Raw genomic sequence first — 18,014 nt, forward strand, 5'->3', positions numbered from 1 at the left:
AGTTTTGCAACCTTGCCCCGAACGCCATCAGGCATCTAAACACAGGCAGTCAGTCCTGGTTGTTGTACAACCTTGGGCATCACTTCTCCATGTCTCAATTTCTTCATCTGCAAAATGGGGATTTAATACCTGTTCTCTCTCCCTCTTAGACTGTGAGCTCCATGTGGGACAGGAAACTGTGTCCAATTTAATTATCTTGTATCTATCCCAGCAATTTTTTTTCTAGTGGTATTTGTTAAGTGCTTACAGTGAGAAGCATTGAGAAGCAGTGTGAGTTACTGGAACGAGCACTGGCTTGGGATTCAGAGGACATGGATTCGAATCCCTCCTCTGCCACTTGTCTGCTGTGTGACACTGGGCAAGCCACCTAACTTCTCTGTGCCTCAGTTAGTTCATCTGTAAAATGGGGATTAAGACTGTGAGCCCCACGTGGGACAACCTGCTTATCTTGTATCTACTTCAGCGTTTAAAACAGTGCTTGGCACATAGTAAATGCTTCACAAATACCATCATTATTATTATTATTACAATGGACTGGGCACTCTACTAAGTGCTGTGGTAGATACAAGCTAATCAAGTTGGACATAGTCCCTGTCCCACATGGGACTTACAGTCATTATTCCCATTTTAAGATGAGGTAGCTGAGCCACAGAGAAGTTAAGTGATTTGCCCAAAGTCACACAGCAGAAAAGTGGAAGAGCCAGTATTAGAACCCAGATACCCCTACTCCCAGGCCCATGTGCTTTCCACCAGGCCAAGCTGCTTCTCACAGGCCATGCTTTTTCTCACTCAGTACGATGCTTGGGACATAGTAAGTATTTAATATATATGATTATTAACCCTATTCTCATCAGCACCCTTATGTCTTCCTGTAATAGTCCCATTGGATCACATGTTTTGGTGTTTATTTAACCCTCAACCATTTTCCAAGTCTGTTTCCTGATTTGCATCCCTCACCACCCCTCTGCCTTCAGACCCCAAGACCCCCTGGCCAGGTCTATACTGCATGGACCAGGAGGAGAATCAGCAGCGATTCAGGGTCATCTGGTTAATCGGTGGAAGAGTCAAACATCATCCATCTAGTCAGGAAAACCCATTTTTTAAATGGCTAGATATCAAGCAATGTTCTAAGCACTGGGGTAGATACAAGTTAATCAGGTTGGACACAGTCCCTATCCCACATGGGGCTCATAGTCTAAATCCTCATTTTACAGATGAGGTATCTGAAGCACAGAAAAGTGAAGTGACTTCCCCAAGGTCACACAGAAGACAAGTGGTGGAGCTGGGATTAGAACCCAGGCTCTATCCAGTAGGCAAACCTGCTTCTGAGGCTTGGGGCCTCAACCTGGTTGGAGTCTGCACAGATCAGATCATCCAGGACCCTGCCTCTGCCTTCAACTGGCTGTGGGTAGGCCCACACAATCAATCAGTAGTATTTACTGAGCACCTATGGGTGCAGAGCACTGTGCTAGGAGCTTGGGTGAGTACAATTGATGTAGAAAGCAGGATCCCTGCCCTCAAGGAGCTTCTATCCAGCACTGCCCCTGACTGCCATCAGCTTCATCCACTTTGTTGGAGTGAGAAGCCACAGAGGCTCCATTAGAACCAGCATGGCCTAGTCATTAGACTACAGGCCTGGGAGTCAGGAGGACCTGAGTTCCAATCCTGGCTCAGCCACTTGACTGCTGTGTGACCATGAGAAGTCACATAGCTTCTCCGGGCCTCAGTTCCCTCATCTTTAAAATGGGGATTAAGACTGTGAGCCCCACGTGGAACGTGGATTGTGTCCAACCTGACTGGTTTGTTCTACCCCCATGCTTAGTACGGTTCCTGGCACATAGTAAGTGCTTAACAAACACCAAAAAAAGGACTTAGGATTTCTGATTCTCTTTCATTGGGCTTGTTTTCCCAGAGATTTCGAACCTCCCCTTTGATCATTCCATCCCCGACCCCACCTCAGCCTAGCCCCCCTAAGATGAGAGAGAGGAAGCTTATTCAGGCTTTGACCCTCACCCACCCAGTGCTCAGTAGAAAGGTTTAGCCCGTGGGGGTGGGGAGAGGAGCATTGTACAAGGAACAAAAGCCCCCGTCTCACCGTGGCAACCGTGGGGTCCGTCCTTCGATGATGCTGTAGGAACGAGAGTCTGAAACAAAGAATGAGCCATGGGGCTGGCCTGTGTGGGCAGCCCATGGGGGAAATGGGGGTGAGGCCCCACTGGACACACCTTGGCCTCACACAATTTAGGGATGAGGCTTTGTCCACAATAAAGCCAAAGGACGGTCCAGATGGCCCCCATCTGCCTCCTCTGGATGCCTCTTGGCCTCTCAAACCCCACACAAGGGTTCCCAAGGAGTCTGGGAATCTGGGTCTGGAAGCCAGGAACCTTGGTTTGCTTCCTCTCCTCTGGGCTGTGGACAGAGGGTCTCCCTGCCATGCAAAATGAACCCCCCCAAAACCAATCAATCATTGATATTCACTGCAGGTTTACTTTGCGCAGGACACTGTAATAATAATTATGGTACTTGTTAAGCCACCTCTCAGGGTCACACCTGGAGAGTTTCCAGTACTCTACCAGTCCTGACAGTGGGAGGGAGAGTCAAGCAGAGGCCTACCCATTCCATTCCTAACCTTGGCCAGTGGCTAGCGAGTGGCAGGCAATCTGCTACAAGTCAAAACTCACCTGAGCTGGGCAGCAGCGGCATGGGGGAGAATCAAGGGTGAATACTCAGGTTTACTACATGGAAGGAGACAGTGGTAAACTGCTTTCACATTTTTACCAAGAAAACTCTCTGGATACACTACCAGGATGATTGCAGATGGAGGTGGTGCATTTTGGGAGAGATATGCCCATGGCGTCACTATGGGTCAGACACAACTCGACAACATAAGACAACAACGTTTACTGTGTGCCAGGCACTCTTCTGAGCAGTGGGACAGGTACAAGTTAATCAGGTTGGACACAATCCCTGTCTCACATGGGGCTCACACTCTTAATCCCCATTTTACACATGAGGTAACTGAGGCCCAGAGAAGTTAAGTGACTTGCCCAAGGTCACACAGCAGACAAGTGGCAGAGTCGGGATTAGACCCTAGGTCCTTCTGACTCCCAGGCCCGTGCTCTATCCATTAAGCCATGCTGCTCTTGAGGAAGTACAGTATAATGGAACCAGTTTGTCCAAGGGGCAGCTCTGATCTGGCAATAAGTTGACTAACCTTCACGGGTTGAATCAGCCTCTCCCTGGACACCAGGGCATTGCTCATTCCCCACTTGAGTCCACTGAAAACACTCATCTCCCTCACCCCTGCAGGACAGCTTTCTCCCAGGAAGCCCAGGTCGGTTAGAAATCTCCCCCTCTATACAGTAAGCTTGTTGTAGTCAGGGAATGTGTCTGTAATATTGTTGTAGTGTACTCTCCTAAGTGCTTAGTTCAGTGCTCTGCACATGGTAAATGCCAAATAAATATGATTGACTGACTGATTGACGAAGCCCACCTTCCCCTGAGGCAGGGTCAGTGGCCCAGCCCAGCCTCCCTCCCTATTCAGTCTGGACCAGTTTTCAGCAGAGTAAGGTGGGAAAAGAGTCCTTCTGATGGTATGGAGAAGGTTCCTGTGATCTCTGGACCTGGGGCAAGGGAGAACCCAGTAGGCACCAAGGAAACGATGCCACCTTATCCAGTTGATCAGGGCAACTGCAAGGCTTCGTAGAAACAGCCCATCTCCTCCAAGATGCCTTCCCTGTCTAAAACCCTCATTTTCTCTTCTCTCCCTCCTTTCCGCATCACTGGGATTCTTTCCCTTCATTCACCCCTTCCTCAGCCTCACAGCCCTTATGTATGTATTCATAATTTATTTATTTATATTAATGTCTGACTCCCCATCTAAGCTTTAATCTTGTTGTGGGCAAGGAATGTTTCTGCTAATTCCGTTGTACTCTCCCAAGTACTTAATACAGTGTTCTGCACATAGTAAGCACTCAATAATTACTACTGATTGATTGATTGGCAGGCCGGTTGTGCGACCCTGGGTGAGTCACTCAAACTATCTGGGCCTCCATTTCCTCATCTATAAAAAGGGGATCAAATACCAGTAGACTGTGATTCCCCTGTAAGATAGAGACTGAGTTCAATCTGATGATATTGTACCTGTCCCTGCACTTAGCACAGTGCTTGGTGCAAAGTAAGTGCTTAATCTACACGAACCTCATTCTAAAACATTCTTCCAGGTTTAAGACGGCAACAATGATGAACTGACTCCTCTGGCTTTATTTCCAGTAAAGGGAAAGGTAATCGAAATATTACCCTCTCTTCCATTTTTCAGTCAAACATCCCATATTTGTTGTTCAGTTTCCTGCCCACAGAATCAATTAGATCAGGGAATAGAGGCCACGTTCCAAGCAGTCCCTTGCCGTCACAGACTCTGCCAGGGACAGAAGCGGGGACCCTGCCTTCTCCCCTCTAACAGAATCCCCCCGCCTGCCACCATCCCTTTAGCATGGATCTAAGGGGCCCTATCTGGGAACTTGCTTCCTGGACGGGGTTGCATCTTTGCAAGTCAGAGCCATGAGCCATGATCCAGACTAAATATAGCAAGCTGTCCTTGGGGGTTCGATGATGACGTGGCTGACAGGGAAGCCTTATCCGTGTGTAAGAGTGTGTCTGCCAAGGCCTATGCGTGATTTGACGTCCCTCTCTGCCCCCTGGGTGTGTGAAGATTACCTCTTACTGCTCTTGCATTTTGGCTGCCCTCCATGCCTGGCTCTGGGCTCCCAGATCACTCCAGTGGCCTTCAACTGAAAATCCGTGCTCTAAGGGACTCACCCCTCTTTGTTTTTTTTGGTATTTATTAAGCGCTTACTATGTACCATTAATCCATTCATTCAATCATATTTATTAAGCACTTACTGTATGCAGAGCACTGTACTAAGCACTTGGTACAAGTGCAATAAAGAGAGACAATAGCCAGACACTGTACTGAGTGCTGGGGTAGATGCAAGATAATCAGGTCAGACACAGTCCATGTCCTAAGTGGGGCTTATAGTCTTAATCTTAATTTAACAGATGAGGTAACTGAGACACAGAGAAGTGAAGTGACTTTCCCAAGGTCACACGGCAGACAAGTGGTGGAGTCAGGATTAGAACTGAGGTCCTGATGCCCAGGGGGGTGCTCTATCCACTATGCCACACTGCTTCTGCCTGCTGGACTCCAGGTGGGTTTGGCTGCTGCTCAACAGACCACCAGCTTCCTGGCCTCATGCTGAGTTCTCTAGCAGCATTGTGGGGACATAGGACAAACAGGCCGGGCGCAAGAGGAGGAGAAAGAATGGGACGCCAGCTGTGAGTTCTTGGGAATGTCTGACAAAAGATCAACAGGATCCCTGCCCATAAGGACCTTACACTCCAGTAGCATGATGATAGCAATTGCCCATCAGCTGGATGCTGTGCACAGTTCTAAAGGCTTAGGAAAGTAAAACAGAAGCTAGGGATTCATTCCCTGCCCATTGGGAGCATACACTCTAATGGGATACATTCTTCACAATCCTTTTTTTTAATGGTATTTGTTAAATGCTTATTATGTTCCAGGCACTGCCAAAGCACTGGGGTAGATATGAGATAATCAGGTTGGACCCAATTCATATCCCAGTGGGGCTCACAGTCTTAATCCTCATTTTACAGATGAATTACCCTCTACTAGATTCTGGGAGAAGGGGTCAATGAGGCCCCTTTATCCACAGTTGAAGGACAGTGCAGTGTGGTTAGAACATAATCAATAAATAGTATTTATTGAGTGCTTACCGTGTGCAGGGTGCCATACTGAGTGCTTGGGAGAGTACAGCACAACAGAGTTCGTAGACACATGAGCATGTGATGCAGTGCTCTGCACAAAGTAAGCCCTCAATAAGTACCAAGGATTGATTGATATCCACAGACCTCCGGTGTCAAGGTGAAATAACTAGTCTTGAACAAAAGGCAAAATCAATCCACCAATCAATGGTATTTATTGAGCTCTTAACTGTGTGCAGAAGACTGCACTAAACACTTGGGAAAGTACAATACAACAAGAGTTGTTATCAAAATTTTACACATCCCGTTCACCTTCAAGCCATAACATTGACACTTTTCTGCCCTCACTGATCTCACAGCACTTGCTATATTAGGGAATCATCATTCCCTCAGAACTAAGTGAGGCCAAATGGAGGTCCTAACCAGTGTGGACAGTGGTGACTGAACTGAAACATGGTATTCCTGTCTATCCCACCACTGCCCTACCCATCGGCCAACCCGTGGGAAGGAATTGCCTCCCTGGCAGGAGGTAGGAAAATGCAAATCTCTGTAAGCAAAAATAGAATTGCATTCTCCCAATGCCACCCCCATGTCAGAAATCACAATGGAAACCAGTGAGGTGGTGGCAGGCAGGAGAGCTGAAGGAAATTTTCAGAGATGACTAGGACACAATTAAAAGGTAGTGGAGATGATAAATTGCAAATTGAAAATGTAAGAAGAATTAATTAGTGGAGAAAGCTTAACAATGAAGAGTGCATGACGCTCGCTAATGGAAAAGGAAAACAGCTGTTAAAAATCGGGGATCGTGGAATTGAAAGGGGCCTCAAAGAGCCCATATGGTCCAGTCCTCTGCCTCCAAGCCAGTGATTAGCCAGTCCATTCTGACACAGGATTGTCAGCAACCCACTGATGTCCAATGGGAGTAATGCCAACCAGGCAGGCAAGACATTCTTTATATAGGCACCCAAATCAACCAATCAATCAATCAATCAACAAATGATAAAATGTGAATGCTTACTGTGGGCCAAGCACTGTTCTGAGGGCTTGGGAGAGTACAACAGAATAGGTAGGCAAAATCCCTGCCCTCAAAGACCTTACAATCTAGTCGGAGAGAGACATTCAAATAAATTACAGAAGCAGTAGAGTGTAAGGATGTGGATACAAGCATTGTGGGAAGAATGAGTAGAAAAGTGCTTAGGGGTTATGGACCCAAGTACAAAGCCTACAAAATTTCTCCTGCTTGAAAAGAACAAGTCAATCGCTCAGTCAATCATATTGATTGAGCACCTACTTTATGCAGAACACTAGTAAGTGCTTGAAAGAGTACAGCATGACAATAAACAGACACATTCCCTGCCCACAATGAGCTTAGAGGGATAGGAGCCAGGACACTTGAGCTGTAGCTCCATTTCTTCCATTTCCCTGCTCTGTGACCGTGTTAGAATCCAGTTACCTCTTTGTGCCTCGGTTTCCTCATCTCTAAAGTGGGGATAAAATGCCCTCCTGCCTTTCTCTTAGACTGTCCCGGATGGGACAGGGATTGTGTAGGTTCTGAGTTTCTTGTATCTACCTCAGTGGTCGGCATATAGTAAGGACTTTTTTATGGTATTTGTTCAGCACTTACTATGTGCAAAGCACTGTTCTAAGCGCTGGAGTTAATACATGCCGTTATTATTATCCTACCATGGTGGAGAGGGGAAAACATCAGCTGTGGTTTTAAAGACAGAGGACCTGGATTATTCCACAGAGAAACTCTCATGGCCCAACAGGTGAATAGAGTGAGGAGTCGCTGAGCTGTCCGTGGTTCTGTCTCTGGCTTATTCTTTCCACAGCGATTTATCCTGCTCTCGCCGAATGCTAGAAACCCAGAAGCGTTTCTGGAAAATCCTGGGCTGAAGTCTTTCTACTGACCCGGCCTAGATGGGAATAAGGCTTCTTCCTGGGGGTGGGAAGGAGGATGTGGAAGAGGGGAGACTCGAGGCCTGAGTATTCATCTTGGTAATCAGCAGGAAGTGCCACTGGAAATGGGGAAGCTGGGTGGCCTTGTGGAAAAAGCACAGACCTGGGAGTTTGAGGACCTGGGTTCTAATCCACGCTATGACATTTGTCTGTTGTGTGACTTGGGGTAAGCCCCTTAACGTTTCTCTGCCTCAGCTACCTCATTTGTAAAAATGGGGATTAAGAGTGTGAGCCCCATGTGGGATGTGGGCTATGTCCAACTTGATTAGCTTTTATAATAATAGAGATAATAATAGCATTTGTTAAGCACTTACTATGTGCCAGGCACTGAACTAAACTCTGGGGTGGATACAAGCAAATCAGGTTGGACACAGTCCCTGTCCCATGTGGGGCTCACTGTCTCAATCCTCATTTTACAGATGAGGTAACTGAGGCACAGAGAAGTGAAGGGACTTGCCCAAGGTCACACAGCAGACATGTGGTGGAGCCAAGAATACAACCCATGACCTTCTGACTCCCAGGCCCGTGTTCTATCAACTAGGCCATGCTGCTTCATCCCACTGCACAGCCCTCTGGAAAAATCCTGAAGAGTGAACAGATACCCAGATTTCCCACTGGGGAAAGTCAGTCACAGCTGCTGACCCAAGATCTGGTCTCTGCCACCCCCCCCCCCCCATCCTGCCTGGCAAGTGGCTCTGTCCAGCTGGGCCCTTGAGTGAGAGAGAAACAGGTGGTGTGTGCAGCCATGAATGACTGGGGCTCCCTCGAGCAGCGAAGCCACAGTTCAGGGCAGGAACTGTTACTATGGAAAAAAGATCAAATCAGGCAGAGACAACTGTTAATCAAATGCCATGTCTCATGTGATGGCAATGGTTTATTCAATCTGGATAATAGATATGTGAATAACACCCGCTGCCAGGCTTTTTCTCTAGGTCTTCTCACTGTTGGGTTTCTTAGATGCAGAGAGTCTTAGTGGATTGAGCACTGGCCTGGAAGTCAGAAGGACCTGGGTTCTAATCCCGGCTCTGCCATATGTCTGCTGTGTGACGTTTGGCAAGTCACTTCACGTCCCTGGGCCTCAGTTACCTCATCTGTAAAATTGGAATTAAGAGCGAGAGTCCATGTGGGACAGGGACTGTGTCAAACCTGATTGACTTTTATCTACCCCAGTGCTTAGAACAGTGCTTGGTATATAGTAAGCACTTAACAAATACCATCATTACTATTATTAGTTGGACCAGCGATGACGGAGACCCACCGCATCAGGGGACAGTGTAAGCAGCTCGCAGGCAGGTAATGAATCAATTCAAGCACTCAGTGCAGAGCATTGCAACCAGGGAGCATTCAATAAAGACTAAATACCAATATGAAGAAAGGGTCCTTAAAAGCTCTTGTAGAGTCTCTGGGGTCTTGGCCTCCTGGTGTAGCAGCCTTTCAGTGAGAACTGAGAGGCTCTCAATGAGATAGAGTTGATCCAGGGGAGACTTTGAGGCTGAGAGGACACTTCTGGGCTTTCCACCTGTTTTCTCACTTATTCAGGGCTTGTGATCCAGTCGTGGATAATCTGGGCCTTTTCCTCCTTTTCCTCCTTTCTGTCTCTGGTCATTTGGCCTCCTCATAGGGGAGAAGCCTCTCCATCACAGGGTGGGAGAGAGCAGATAGAGGAGATGAAACCCAAACCAGTGTGTGGGCAGTCCTCAAACAAAGGCTCTCTAGGGATAGAGGTCGATACCATCAAATGAGAAATAGTGTGGCCTAGTGGAAAGAACACGGGACTAGTTGTTAGTGGACCTGGGTTCTAATCCCAGTTCTGCCAACTGTTTGCTGCGTGACCTTGGGCAGGTCACTTCACTTCTCTGTGTCTCAGTTATCTGTAAAAAGGAGATTAAATCCTCCTCCCTCCAATTTAGACTGTAAGGCCATTGTGGGACAAGAACTGGTGTCCAAACTGATTAACTTATATCTACCCCAGTGTTTAGAAGAGTGTGTGATACAAAAGAAGTGCTTAACAAATTTTAAGGACTCTACCTCATCTGTAAAATGAGGATTAAGACTGTGAGCCCCATGTGGGATATGTACTGTGTCCAACTTGCTTAACATGTATCTACCCCAGAGCTTAGTACAGTGCCTGGCACATAGTAAGGGCTTAACAAATAACATTAAAAAAACAAATAGAAAGAAGTGATGGCTACAATGATTTATCTGGATTATCCATGGATTTCAATTATCCACAATCCTCCTTCTCTACCCCACTGCTCCCACCCCAATCTCTAATGCCTTCTTTCTGCTCCAGGGAGGCACCAGACATTTTTCTGAGGTGTTGGAGTCCCAGCAAATCATCACAATTCTATCTCCAGTCCCTTTCCTGTCCGTGAGTGGGTCTTTGGCTTGCTTCTGCTCACCCACTGCTCTTCTGCTCTGCACTTTGACGTGGATGGGATGGGCCACCCATTGTTTAATCAGGACCATGGAAGGTGGGCTCTCCTGGAAGCAGGTGACCATTTCTTTATGTTCTTTTGCCTGACGATTGAACCCTCACTGGGTCTTGGCTATTTCCCCTGTGATGTTACCCAGTGCGCTCACCTTGTGCTCATTCAAAACCTTTGAGTGTCTGACTTCCTCAGCTCTGAAAACAGGGACACCCATTGGTTTAGGGGTCCAAAGTGTCAGGAGGAACCCAGTAGGCTTCCAGGCAGAGGGGAGAGGGGTGGTGAACTAGATGTTAGTACCAGGTCCTGGTCCCAGCTCTGAGCCCGCCTTCACTGTAACCTCGAGCAAGTCACTTAACCCCTCTGAGCCCCAGTTTCCTCATCTGTAAAGTGGAGTTAAGCTACCTGTTCTCCCTCCCTCTTAGATTGAAGAACCTGTGTGGAACAGGGGACTGGATCTGATCTGACTTTCATGTATCTTCCTTAGTATTTAAATGGCATCTGCTTGTTCCATTCTAGCAACTTCATTAAAATTGAAGATTTGTGTTTCACAATTCCCTAATAAGAATGGTATTTGTTAAGTGCTTACTGTTTGCCAGGCACCGTACTAAGCACTGGGGCAGACACAAGCAAACCGGGTCGGGCACAGTCCCTATCCTATGTGAGACTCACAGTATCAATCCCCATTTTACAGATGAGGTAGCTAAGACACAGAGAATTGAAGTGACTCTCCCAAGGTCACCCAGAAGACAAGTGGTGGAGCTAGAATTAGAACGCATGACCTCCTGACTCCCAAGCCCATGCTCTATCCACTCCGCCATGCTGCTTCTCAACAAGGCCATGTCGGGCCTGATCCAGGTCTTCTGTTTCTCTAAGGTTTCACTGTGTGGCTCAGTCCAGCCCAGGAAATCCAAGCCTGAAATTCCCCTTGGTACACCTAGAGGTGGCATTAAAGCCCAGCTGATAATCCTCCGGTGTCGATGTTCAGAACGAACCTAACACTCCCCTTCAGAGGATCTCCAAGAACTTAACCCGTATCTCTCCTCTCACAGTCTCGGCTGAGTGGGCCGCTACCAGCCACAAGGCATGGTGAGACGGAGAAGGATTCGTTGGAAGAAGCAGTGAGGCCAAGGGAACCGAGTGTAGACTGAGAGTCAGAATATCTGGATTCTAATCCCAACTCTGCCGGGTGATCCTGGATAAGTCAACTTTACCTCTCTGCACCAACTTTTCCTCATTTCTTAAGGAGAAGGAACATGTCAACCAGCTCTATTCTATTGTACTCTCCCAATTGCTTAGTATAGTATAGTGCTTTGCACACAGTAAGAGCTCAATAAATATGACTGACTGAATGAATAAATACCACTGATGGATTGATTGATGGATCTGTAAAATGGGATTGAGTTCCTGCCCTCCCTCCCCCTTAGGACTGTGAGCCCCATGTGTGACAGGGGCTGTGTCCCACCTGGTTATCTTGGATAATAATAATTGTGGTATTTGGTAATCACTTACTATGTCCCTGGTGCTATACTAAACACTGAGGTGGTTACAAGCAAATCAGGTTGAACACAGTCCCTGGCCCATGTGGTGCTCACCGTCTCAATCCCCATTTTCAGATTTATTCATTCATTCATTCATTCAATCGTTTTCATTGAGCACTTACTTTGTGCAAAGCACTGTACTAAGTGCGTGGGAGAGTACAATATAACAATTAACAGGCACATCCCCTGCCCTCAACCAGCTCACAGTTTAGAGGGGAGACGAGGTAACTGAGGCCCAAAGAAGCGACATGACTTGCCCAAGGTCACACAGCAGACAAGAGATGGAGCTAGAAATAGATCTACTTCAGCGCCTGGCACTTTGTGAGCACTAAGATTCATCAGCACTCTTATTGTTGTTTGTGCTGGAGCAGACTCTGCCTCCCCCCTCCAGCCTCCCTGCCTTCCCCTGTTCCTGGCCTCAGCTATGGAACTCAGGTTCGCTGCAGGCTGGCTTCCAAGAAGGAGCAGTCATCCAGCCCGCTGGCTGGGGAGGTGAATTTTAATCTGAAAGGGGAAGTCAGATATTACTGCCAGGAACCATTCTGTAGGACCAGATCCACTTTGCTGCCACCAAGGCGGTGGTGATTCATTCCAACAGGAGAACAGAGCCACCTCTTTGGGGAGAGGAAAATTTTTCACTGCACTTCCAAGTGACTTTACAGAACAAACAGCTTCTCTCTGGCAAAGCCCCTTGCTCCCCTGGGGAATGAATCCTTTGGGTGAGGGAAGACAGTGGTTCCTCTGTCCCATCTATGAGGAGAGAGCCTCACTGGGGATTGACACTGGAGTCCCTAATGCCAGCCCCAAGGAGGGTGGGGGTGGGTGGGCTTGTTACCCCCGCTCCCACCAAATGGCACAATTAATTGGGCACAAGAGTGCTTTAGAACTGTACAGGGATGGGAGGTAAATGCATTGTGGGCAGGGAATGTGTCTTTTTAGTGTTGTATTGTACTCTACCTAGAGTAAATACCATTGAATGAATCAATCTATTGATAGTGTTCTTGGAGTGCTTAATATGTGCACAACACTGTACTAAGGTTTTGGGAGAGTGCAATATAGGTGAGGTTTGTATGTCCTGTGTGTTAAGCTTTTGTGGGTGTGCGCTGGTTGTGTGAGGGTGAATGCAGTGCTTTGGATGGGAAAAAGTAGGCACAACCCAGGGAACAGTCCCTGGAAAAGAGTTTCCAGGGGTGGGGCTTCTGGAGGCAGAATTATTTGGGGGCCAAGGCTTAGAGAGGTAGAGTTACTGGGGGCAAAGCTTCTGGGGAGGGAGCAGGGGAACTTCTGAGCTGGAGTTTGCAAGAAGAAGGGTTTTGGGGGAGGGGGTGTTTCCTGAAGGCAAAAATCCCAAAGACATGGGGCTCCAGAATAGGGCAAATGCACTTGTCTTCTCCCTCCTTCCTTCCCCTTGGTGCTTTGGGCCCAGAGACCTTTGAAGAAACACTCCCCCTACTCAACAATGGCTCCTATGAGGTCACATGCTCTTGTCAATATTAATAATAATAACAATAATAATAGTAATCATTGTGGCATTTGTTATGTGCCTATTATGTGCCAGGCACTGCATTATCTGCTTCTGGAGGGTGGTGATCTCCCTTCAGGATCTCCCTTTGACCACAAGTAGTCCAGGGTCCCTGAAGGGTTGGGAGACAATGGTCCAGCTTGTCTGGAAACCCCATCACCACCGCTGTCACCTATCCAGGGACAGTGAGTGGCTTGCCCACTTCTTACAGCCCCTGTGAGACTACAGGGGGCTCAACCCTGGAGCAAGGAGGAGTCTTAGATGGCCCCTCCCAGGACTGTCTGATTACTTAGCTCAACCTTCTTATTCTGCACTGTTGAATGTGAAATCTATTGTTTTTTCTAATGTGTTGTTATTGGTCTACTTATCTGTCAGTCAATCAGCCAATCATATTTATTGAGTGCTTACTTTGTGCAAAGCACTCTACTAGGCACTTGGGGAAGTACCATAGAACAGAGCTGGTGGACTAGTTCCCTGCCCACAGCAAGCTTACGGTCTGGGGGGAACATTAATATCAATAAATAAATTATGAATATGTACATAAGTGCTGTGGGGCTAAGGAAGGGGGGAGTAAAGGGGGCAAATCCAAGTGCAAAGGTGACACAGAGGGTGTGGAAGAAGAGGAAATGAGGGCATAGTCAGGGAGGGCTTCTTGGAGGAGATGTACCTTCAATAACGCTTTGAATGTGAGGAAAGTGATCGTCTGTGGGATATGAAGAGGAAGGGCCTGTCTGTCTACTCTCACATGGACTTTAAGCCTCCTGTGGGGTAGGGACTAGGTCAGATTGTGTCAACCAACTCCATTGTATTGTGCTCTCCCAAGCATTTAGTACATAATAAGCATCCAATCAGTACCATTTCCTGACCATTTAGCACAGTCCTTGGCACCTAGTAAATGAACACTAACTACAAACTAACCCTCAAGTGCTTAGTGCAATTAATCATTCAGTCATTCATGAATTGCATTAATTGGCATCTTACTCTGTGCAGAGCACTGTACTGCATGCTTGGGAGAGAGCAATAGCATTAGTGAAATGCAATAAATACTGCTGATTGGTATTCATTCATACAATCATATTTATTGAGCACCTATGGTGTGCAAAGCACTGTATTAAGCACTTGAGAGAGTATAATACAACAACAAATGACCCCTGTCCTCAAGGAACTTACAATCCAGCAGGGGAGATAGGCGCTAAAATAAAATACAGGTTCTACCCAAATATTTGGATGACAAGGAAGTGTCGAAGAGGCATTTGGGGTGGAGATAGAGTGGGACAATGAGAGATTAGTCAGGGAAGGCCTCCTGGAGGAGATGTGATTTCAGAAGGTTCTTGAAGATGGGGAGAGCAGTGGTCTGCCACATCAGTCAATCAATCAATCAATCGTATTTATTGAGTGCTTACTGTGTGCAGAGCACTTTAAGCACTTGGGAAGTACAAGTTGGCAACATATAGAGATGGTCCCTACCCAACAGTGGGCTCACAGTCTAGAAGGGGGAGACAGAGAACAAAACCAAACATATTAACAAAATAGAATAGATATGTACAAGTAAAATAAATAGAGTAATAAATATGTGCAAACATATATACACATATACAGGTGCTGTGGGGAAGGGAAGGAGGTAAGGCGGGGGAGATGGAGAGGGGGAAGAGGGAGAGAGGAAGGAGGGGACTCAGTCTGGGAAGGCCTCCTGGAGGAGGTGAGCTCTCATGTGAGGTGAGACAGAGTCCAGGTATTGGGGAGGGCAGAAGCAAGACGTCAAAGACAGGAGAGGTGGGAATGAGGGACAGTGTAGACTAATAATAACTGTGGTATTTGTTAAGCACTAACTATGTGCCAAGCATGGTAGTAAACGCTAAAGAGATACAAATAATCAGGTCAGACACAGTCCCTGTCCCACAGTCTTTTAAATTGGAGGGCAGAGGACTTAATCCCCATTTTACAGATGAGGTAACCGAAGCACACCGAAGTTAAATGACTTGCCCAAGGTCACACAGCAAGCAATTGCCCAGGATTAGAATCCAGGTCCTCTGACTTGCAGGCTCTGGCTCTTTCCACTAAGTCATTCTATTTCTAATGGGAGCATGGGACTGGGGGGCCAGGAGAGTCTGAAGACCAGGTCCTAATCCCAGCTGTAGCTCAAGTCACTTAACCTCTCTGGGCCTCAGTTTCCTCAAACCTGTAAACTGGGAATGAAAATTCCTGCTTTCTCTCCCCCTTAAACTGTGAGCCCCATTTGAGACAGGAACTGTGTCTGATATGCATATCTGGTAACTTTCTGGCATTTGGCATTTCCTCTCCCCCTCTCCCTCCCCTCCCCCCTCTCCCCCTCCTCCACCCTCCATCCCCCCCGCCTTACCTCCTTCCCTTCCCTACAGCACCTGTATATATGTATATATGTTTTGTACGTATTTATTACTCTATTTATTTATTTATTTTACTTGTACATATGTATTCTATTTATTTTATTTTGTTAATATGTTCGGTTTTGTTCTCTGTCTCCCCCTTCTAGACTGTGAGCCCACTGTTGGGTAGGGACCGTCTCTATATGTTGCCAACTTGTACTTCCCAAGCGCTTAGTACAGTGCTCTGCACACAGTAAGTGCTCAATAAATATGATTGATTGATTGATTTGGCCCCCAAAAAGCGCTTCATAAATGCAATAATAATAAAAATAATATTAATATTTATTCCACCTCTCTTTTCTCTTCCCTTCATGATAATGTGCCTTCAGGGGAATTTTAGCCTGTTCAATTTAGGCAGAAGCTTGAGAGATTGGAAGCGACAGCAGCACAGCAGGAGGAAGTGAGGAAGGTGGACACAGTACCTGTCCCACACGGGGTTCACACTGTAAGTAGGAGGGAGAACAGGTATTGAATCCCCATTTTACAGTTGAGGAAATTGAGTCACAGAAAAGTGGCTTCCCCAAGGTCACACAGCAAGCAAGTGGCAGAGTTGGGATTAGAACCCAAGTCTGTGAACCCAGAACTCCTAGGCCCTTATTGTATCCAACTGTAAGGTCATTATGGTGAGGAAACATGTCTGCTAATTCTGTTCTAGTGTATGTTTAAAAGAATGCTCTGCACATAATAAATGCTCAATAAGTACCATTGATTATTGATTGATTTGGCCATGCTGCTTCCCTATCGATGCCTGAGCAATGCTCACCCCAGTGGCCAGAGTCCAGAAATCGTCAACAACCACACTGTTACAGACCCAGTGTGAAAGCGTGCAAAAGAGTCTCTCAGCAATATTCACCCTTGTATAGGCAGAACTGAAGGTCAACTTCACTACTATCTCTCTGTCCCCAGGAGACAGGGAGAAGGGGCAAGAAAGATCCTAGTTTAGTTCCCACTCTTATCCTTGTGCTTTCCCCATCTCACAGGGAGAGCACTATTTGGCAGTTGCTGAGTATCACAGTGCTCAAGAGCAACACATTGGTTCATGCTGTATCGCTCCAGTGGCACTGATGTAATCCTCGAAAAGAGACCCAGTGCAGGTTTCCTTTCTTCTTTTTCAGGATCTCTTGTGCTCCAGGCTCACGTAACTGGATGATGGAATGTCCTGTCTAGAACGATGGAGGAGCCTTGTTTCCAAAACTTCAGGATTAAGCTCCTTGAGGGCAGGGATCATGTCTGTTGGTTCTGTTGTACTCTAAAGGGTTCAATACGTGTCCTCCACTCTGTACATGCTCAAGAAATATTGACTGATTCAAAACCTGCGATTCTAGTGTTAATGGCTTGCCCAAGGCCTCTCACACACTCTTGTCCCATGAGTTGCATTCCCACTGGGGCAGAGTGCATCAATCAGTCAATCAATCATTTTTAGCGAGCACTTACTGTGTGCAGAGCACTGTACTCAGGGCTTGGAAAAGTATAATACAATAGAGGTGGTAGACATTCCCTTCCCACAAGGAGCTTACAGTCCAGAGGGGGAGATAGACATTAAAATAAGTTACAGGTATGTACGTAAGTGCTGTGGGGCTGAGGGTGGGGGGAATATCAAGTTCTTAAAGGGGACAGATCCAAGTGCATAGGCGAAACTGAAGTGTGAGGGAGTAGGGAAAATGAGGGCTTAGTCGTGGAAGGCCTTTTGGAGGAGATGTGATTTTAGTAAGGCTTTGACGGTGGAAAGAGTGGTGGTCTTTTGGGTATGACAGGGAAGGAGTTCCAGTCCAAAGGGGAGATGTGGGCAAGGGGTCATTGGAGAGATAGAAGAGACCAAGATACAGTGAGCAGGTTTGCATTAGCAGAGCAAAGCGAGCAGGGTGGGTTGTTGTAAGAAATCATGGAGGTAAGGTAAGAGGAGGCGAGCTGAATAAGTGCTTTAAAGCTGAGTGTAAGGAGTTTCTGTTTGATGTGGAGGTGGATGGGCAACGACTGTAGGTTCTTGAGGAGGGTGGAAATATGGATGTTTTTGTAGTAAAATGATCTGAGCAGCAGGTTGAAGTAAGGACTGGAGTGGGGAGAGACAGGAGGCAGGGAGGTCAGTGAGGAGGCTGATACACTAGTTGAGGTGAGATAGGTAAGTGCTTGGATCAGTGCGGTGAATGAGGAGTTTGTTTTGGAGTCTGAAGACTTTGCCCAGCGGTCCAGTCCCAGCAAGCAGAATCAGGACCAGTGCCCAGGTCTGCTGAACTTCGGAGCCTGGACTCCCTGACCACCCCAACGCCGGCCAGCCTATCACATCACAGCGCTAGCCCACCCTGGGACAATCGCACCCTGGTCCCTCCCTCGGGCACCAGTATTTCCTGTCCCATGAGTCACGTGGGAGGCAGGTGTG

At 47.1% G+C, this 18,014-nt stretch overlaps 1 non-coding gene across 1 annotated transcript; it reads left to right on the forward strand.

Annotated features, from left to right (window-relative positions):
- The first annotated feature begins 2,532 nt into the window (after positions 1 to 2,532).
- Positions 2,533 to 2,671, forward strand: LOC119935324. The gene has a single exon (XR_005453209.1). It is a non-coding gene; the product is annotated as a small nucleolar RNA SNORA7 (small nucleolar RNA).
- The last annotated feature ends 15,343 nt before the right edge of the window (positions 2,672 to 18,014 follow it).

This window comes from Tachyglossus aculeatus, chromosome 11 (assembly GCF_015852505.1).
Source record: "Tachyglossus aculeatus isolate mTacAcu1 chromosome 11, mTacAcu1.pri, whole genome shotgun sequence".
In the NCBI taxonomy this organism is placed as follows: Eukaryota; Metazoa; Chordata; class Mammalia; order Monotremata; family Tachyglossidae; genus Tachyglossus; species Tachyglossus aculeatus.